The following is a 6,878-nucleotide window of genomic DNA, read 5'->3' as shown; positions in this document are numbered from 1 at the left end:
TCAAACACGGATCTGTAAGACGCTGCAAAAATTATGAAACAGGTTGGCAGAGTTTGGTGATACGCTGGAAGTCAGGACATCTTTGGCCTGCTGCAGTCTTCCCTTAAATACTTTAAGTGCCAACGCAACAGGAACCGTACCCAGCATGCAACATGCCAACCCAATCGCATTTAAGTTGTAGCAAGGATGCAGCGAAGTGTGAAGAGAAATTTCAATGCATTTTACATAAATTCACAGATGAACCTTTAAGAGCTGATAATATGGATGATGCACTAAATAATATAAATATACATATATATATATATATATATACATGTCTATGTGAACTTCATCACTATGAGACCGCGCATTATTTTACCCTAACATAAGACACAAGGGGTCTTCAGAAAAATGTTCAAAAGAGAGGTACTTTAAACCACCAGGGCATGCTCGGATTTGTAGTTCCACCACAGTAGGAGAGCCACAGGTCGCCTAAGTTGTAGCTGTATTGGAAAGAGCATATCTAATTTAAAAAAGAAAAAAAAAAAATGACATCCACTTACAGATACGCTGAGGCTATGAAAACTGTTATTTCATTCATCGTTGGCTTATTAAACTGTAAACTGTTCAACAATGTTATTAATAATCCAGACATATAATGATACATATGAATCGTGAAGACCTATTTATACACTTGGTTCCTAAAACACAATATCAACTTGTAGAATATTCTTGGCATGTCGACTTATTATTGATTTATATTGTATTATTGCATTTTTTTTTTACTTAAATTGAGAAAACCATCCCAAAAGAACAACTGTTACACTTAATGTTTGGTGTATTATAAGGAGAATTTCTGGATTCCCACGGCTGTCAGAATTACTGTGTAGTTTATTCCGTATACAGGTACTGCCCCAAATTCCTGTGTGAAGAACCTAAATTTATGTTCCGTACATAGGGGGGAGCACACGGAAATTTTGCTTTGTAAATGAGGAGAAGTTTGCATTCCATGCACAAGAAGCACTGTTGACGCGATCTATGCCCTAGATTTGGCCTTCATGGCTACTGACAGCTTTCGCTGCTAATGCTACATCATGTTTTGGTCTATCTGCTCCTGTGAGAGGCTGACCTTTATGTCACAATATTAAACCTCTTACGTAATGTATTACATGAAAAGTTTAGAAACATGGAAGCTCTTTCAATATGTAGTACGTGCTGTTCATAGGGGAGCTGGCCGGTTTGAGTGCTGACCGACAAATTCAATTTCCAATTTGGAGAAACGCGTGGGTCCTCAAACAGTCTCTTAGGCACTCGGCCTGAGGGGCTAGGCGAAATGTAAATTTGGTAAATTTGGGGCTGCGCAAGCAGAGATATTGGTGCAATCTGTCAATGTCTCTGAGTCCACGCCAACTTTCATCTCTACTAGTTACGGTATATTTAATAGGACAATTGAATTATTGATTTAGGGTAGTTTTAGAGATGGTTCTTTGTTACCCATTTAATTATTTTTCCCATATTGTGCACTTATTTTTTTTTTTGCGAGATATGAACAAGCTAAACAGCATTTTTGGAAGCTTTGCCATTTTATTGAGAGCCTTGCAGAGCCTGATTTTAATAGAAATGATTGGGACAGAGACGCGTTTCACTGTCAGCATCTGGAGGAAAGATTTAGTGGGTAAGTATTTGAGCAACACCTCCAAATTATCCCAGTTTATACATAAACACGGAGAGTCTGTTTAGACTCTTGTGTTGTTGGGGCATCTACATTTTAATACTTTACTTTCCAAAATATCTTAATTTTTAGATTTTATTATCTAGACACACTAAGGCACATAGTCTACGACCTGACCTACCTGGACATTATAAAGCTGGCTTATAAATGTTGTCTGCTCAGGATGCAAGGTTAGAGCTTTAATAAATAAATATTAATATTTCAAGTGTCATGTAACGGCTATGGACAATAAAATGAAAACATACACAGATATTGGTTTGCTCAATGCAAAGGCTGTCTGCCTTATCCCAGCATGCTTTGGGGCCATGTAAAGGAATGTTGGTTTTCTACAATAGCAGCCATTAATGCAATCCTGCTGCCTTTGGTCGAGCAGACCTCAGTGACTATGAGATAGTTGTGTCGCATTTTGCAGAAACTGATTAAGATAAAACTCGGGGGCGTCACTATGGCAAAGTGGTCAGCATTGCTGCCTCACAGTCCTGGGATCATTAATTTAATTTTGACCAAGGCCCTATCTGTGTGGAGTTTGTTTGTTCTCCCCGTGTTTGTGTGGTTTACTCCGAGCGCTCCAGTTTCCTCCCACACACCAAAGACATACTGGTATGTTAATTGTCCGCTGACAAAATTAACCCTAGTCTGTGGTAGGGAATTTAGATTGTAAGCTCCAATGGGGCAGGGACTGACTTGAGTGATCTGAAGACCAACTATGACTCGTTTTTTTGTCCACCAAGAAAATTTGCTGTTTCAATAGTTTGGCATTCTTGTGCAGTGTTGCTATAAAGTAAAGTGTATTGGAGTACTTACTTCCCCTCCATTTACAAGCAGCAAAAGACACATCATTCATCTTATTGACAACAGCTAATAAAGTGCTAATATAGGGAAAAGAGTGTGTACGCTCCCGCGATCATGTTTTATCGTACCAAAACATATTGCATCTACTGATTCTAAACGTCCTAAAAATCATGATCAACGATGGTGTGTACCCAGCTTTGGGCTGTCCCTTGCCCTGGAGAAAGGCAAGCTAGAAAAATTCTGCCCTCTGAAGCAGATATATAAAGTTGCCCACTCTCAGCAAAGACACAGAGCAGATAAAACGCGTTACAGATTAAATTAAGTAACGCAGCGTTAATTTCCGTCATATTACGCAGCTAGGTCACACACTGGCTTTTATATATGAATTTTCGTAAAATGAATAAGACATATGTCACAGGACAAAGTGATCAGTTAGACGTACAGCTTGAACAACCTACAGAAACACAGGAAAAGTGTAAAAGAAAAAATTGTGCTTTAGTCAAACAAAATTCTCGTACAGCGCAAAAAAATGGCCACTTCAAAGCCTCAATTTGTATCTCTTTGCTTTAAAGTAATCCTTGTATTGGTAAATCCATCCATTCTACATGGAGTTGATTTTCTAACAGTCTTGAGATATTGCTGCTACAGTATATTGTGATGCTTAAAACAAACACGATACCGGCACTGCACGTAATTACATTCAAATAAAGTGTCACGGGCAGGAATTAAGTACAAAAGGAAATCAATTGCTACATCTCCCGACCAATGCTTCAGGTTCAATAAAAAAAAAAAGTAATATATATATATATTTTGCACTGCTGGCTAAAATTAATTCACCGAACCATTTTAATTATTATTATTATTTTTTGGCACAAATGGAAACTAAAGATGGGGTCGGTCATTTAATTTTGAATTTATTGTTTTTTTTTTCTTTCTTGTCAAATCTTAAGTGTTGGAAGGTTGGCAAAGTGCTATAATGTTACAGGCTGGTTTCATGGCAGAAACAGCAATGACACCAATGTGTTGTTACCCAGAGTGGGTTTTATTAGTGTAGCTAATACAGCATATGTGTGATACTTTGTATATGTCAGAGCTTCTAGCCTTGTGTGGAGCGGAGGGGGCGGAGCATCATGTTCTCCCCTTGGGATTGTGGCGCCAGCCTATGACATCATAGCCTGGTGCCGCAATCCCTGCCCATGAGCAACATGGAGGAGCAGTAGTTGGCAGCTTCACAGATAAGGAGCTGCCCCCAGGGCCACCTTAACAACATTATGGGCCCCCGGGCAAAGCAGTGCAGCGGGGCCCCTACCTCTATATATGTGTATCATATATATATATATATATATATATATATATATATATATATATATATATATATCTATATATATATCTATATATATATATTATATATATATATATATATATATATATATATATATATATATATATATATATATATACAGATATATAGATATAGAGATAGATAGATATAGATATATTTGCAGGCTTTTTTTTTTTTTTTTTTGCAGGATTATTTATTTTACTTAAGAGCCCTGTCTATGGGGCCCCCTTGCCTGTGGGGCCCCCGGGCACCTGCCCATCGTGCCCAATGGAAAAGATGGCCCTGGCTGCCCCTCCATGTCAGAGACCAGCTCATAGAGAGGGAGCACAGTGACGACAATAAAGACATTATGTCACTCATTTAGTGGTAGAGACGCCCGCTAACCCTGGCGCACTTAGCGACTACTTAGGTCCGCCTAGTGGTAGCGCCAGTCCAGTATGGAGGCGCCCACTCTGCTTACCGAGCATACACAGGGACCAGCACATACACAATGCAGCCCTGTTCTGCGCGGATCGTTACCCACCCCCCCTCCCCCCCCCCCAAAAAAAGAAAATTTGCTATGGGGGCCAGTAATTAAGTGCTATGCCCGTGGCAGTAATGGAATTTTCCTGGATGATAAGGGCGTCCCAAGATTGGGTAAATACCAATCACATGATTTGGCGGGGTATGCTCCTCCCTGTGTTTTATAAAGGAACTAAACTCCCAAATCAGCACTTGTTTTTAAAATGCCATAAGAACCATTTGCAAGCTATCAATGGGTCATTTATTCTGCTTTAAATAATTTCGACAACCTCATATTTTACTGGCTGGGAGCTGACATAGTGAGGTGGCGTATAAAAGTATTGTGCCGACTATACTAAAAGCAAAAGGCAGTTTATTTATTGATCCAATCAGTGATTTGGGATGTGGGGCGAAATCTCACAAAAATATGGCAGCGTGCATTGCCCAAATTCTTAATGAGTTCCTGAGTATAAAGATCTATTCCCATATTCAAAGAAAAGCAACAAGTACAATTCAACTTCATTAACCACGTATATAAATAAAAAAATATAAAGGATTTAGTTCCACTGTGAAATGTTTAATCTGCGCCCGTCTCCTGCGCATTGAAAAGTGAGGAATAGCTTCTCTGGCGTCGTTTCTTGCTTTTTTTTCCCCTGTGAATTGTCTATAAAAATTAGTGTTTGATGCACAGAGCAGGGTCCGCTCTTTGTATAGTTCTGCACGACAGACAGGAACTGAATGGTCCGTGTCATAGCAACAGACAGTCCCCATACTAATTGGCTTTTTCAACAACATTATAATAGCCAATATGTCTAATGTACTCCCTTGAATGTGCCAGTAAATCAGAAGGTCAACGTCTGCTAAAAATAGTTCTTGAAGCACCTCTGAGATGTAGCAGAAATTATAATTTTTTTTAATGCGTCGCACTGGAAACACTGAACTTGTTCCACTATAAAACCACATTACATATCTGAAAATAATCAATAACCGTAGACAGAAGATGCATTTATCACACCAGCAGCACTGAGGATTAAGGCACCGTGCAGTGTCCGCACACAAGGACATTTCACTCAGTGGAAGTTTGGGTCACATAAGAACAATCGCAGTTCTTAACATCACTCTGTAAATGATTTGTATTCAAAATTCGGTTTTGGTAGCGCCGATCTGCCGATTCGGAACTGGAACGGGCAAAATTGTCGCATCAGCGTGGAGAAAATTGTGCAAGATGACTGTTTAATATATGATTTTATTTAATTTTTTTTAAAATTATTATATCCATTTGCAGGTTGGTTATACAGAGGACTACTTATTTAATGTGGCCAGGTAAGGTCTAGGGGAGACAGAGTCTCATCTTGCTTCCTGGCCCCCATCATGCCTCTATTCACCCCACCCCCCAGGTAGGTAATACATTTGCCTTACTTGGCAACTCTCCCGGAATGTCCAGGAGACTCCCGCATTTCGGGTGAGTCTCACGGACTCCCGGGAGAGAATGGCAATCTCCTGCACTTCCTAGTGAAGTGGGCAGAATTAGGTCCAAAATGCCGCAATTCTCCGGGAATCGCAGCATTTGGCCCCCCTGCTGTGAAATGCGTCATTACGTCACGAGGGTCCAAAATAACGCGATTTTCGGAGCCCCGCCCTTCACATGCCCACCTCTCCCGGACGCCAACTACAAAGAGTTAGTAAGTATGACATTTGCCCTTTCTTGCTATCAGTAGTATGATGCCAGTTAGCATGAGATGAGTACATGGGCAGGCTGGCATCATAGAGAGCTACCTTGGGCTGGGTCAATGGGCAACCTGCATTTTGGATGAGTAGGGACAGGACGGGGTGGGGGGGACAGGTATCAGTAGGGACTGAAATTCCCTTGGTTGCACAGGATATATAGTAATCCTGTACTGTGGTATGGTCTGTAAACAACGGTCCCCCTGTTGGACCAGCTACACACACCACTGTCTATCGGTTTGAGAGTCTGATGACTGAGCTGCAATGTGCTGCAGACTTGTCGCGTGGCATCTCATGCATGCAGACATCGCGTACATTCCCACGACAGGCAGTCACCCAGCTGCACACACCGCCACACACATTCACTAGTCGTGTGCAACAGAAACGTCATTGAAAACAACAGAAATAAAACGCAATAACTAACAGTATGGAGAATCACGCATGTTAGCATGTAAATTCTCTATGTGAATCGACACACATGATTCTGTCACTTAACTTTGCACAACATAACGTCACGCGGTCCTAAGATATGATTGTGTTCAAGTCCTTGTCTACCATTTGGGATATAATTAGTTCAAGCGGTAGATGCCGCGCAATTTCCATGAATATCCCCGAACGGATAATAATAAGGTGATCTGCTGCCTTCCGTTGGGAAAATAAACAGAAATGTTAAAATAATCCTAACCTATCTACTTGTGAGTATGGAAATTTCAGCAAATCGATAACAATATTTGTCAATTATGTTATTATCTTTTGGGGTATTCGAACGGAAGATAAATTGGGCAATTTCTATAACTTATGCCTTCC

Source organism: Mixophyes fleayi, chromosome 4 (genome assembly GCF_038048845.1).
Source record: "Mixophyes fleayi isolate aMixFle1 chromosome 4, aMixFle1.hap1, whole genome shotgun sequence".
NCBI lineage: Eukaryota > Metazoa > Chordata > Amphibia > Anura > Limnodynastidae > Mixophyes > Mixophyes fleayi.
The sequence above is the reverse complement of the archived record's forward strand: the minus strand, read 5'-3'. Positions refer to the sequence as shown.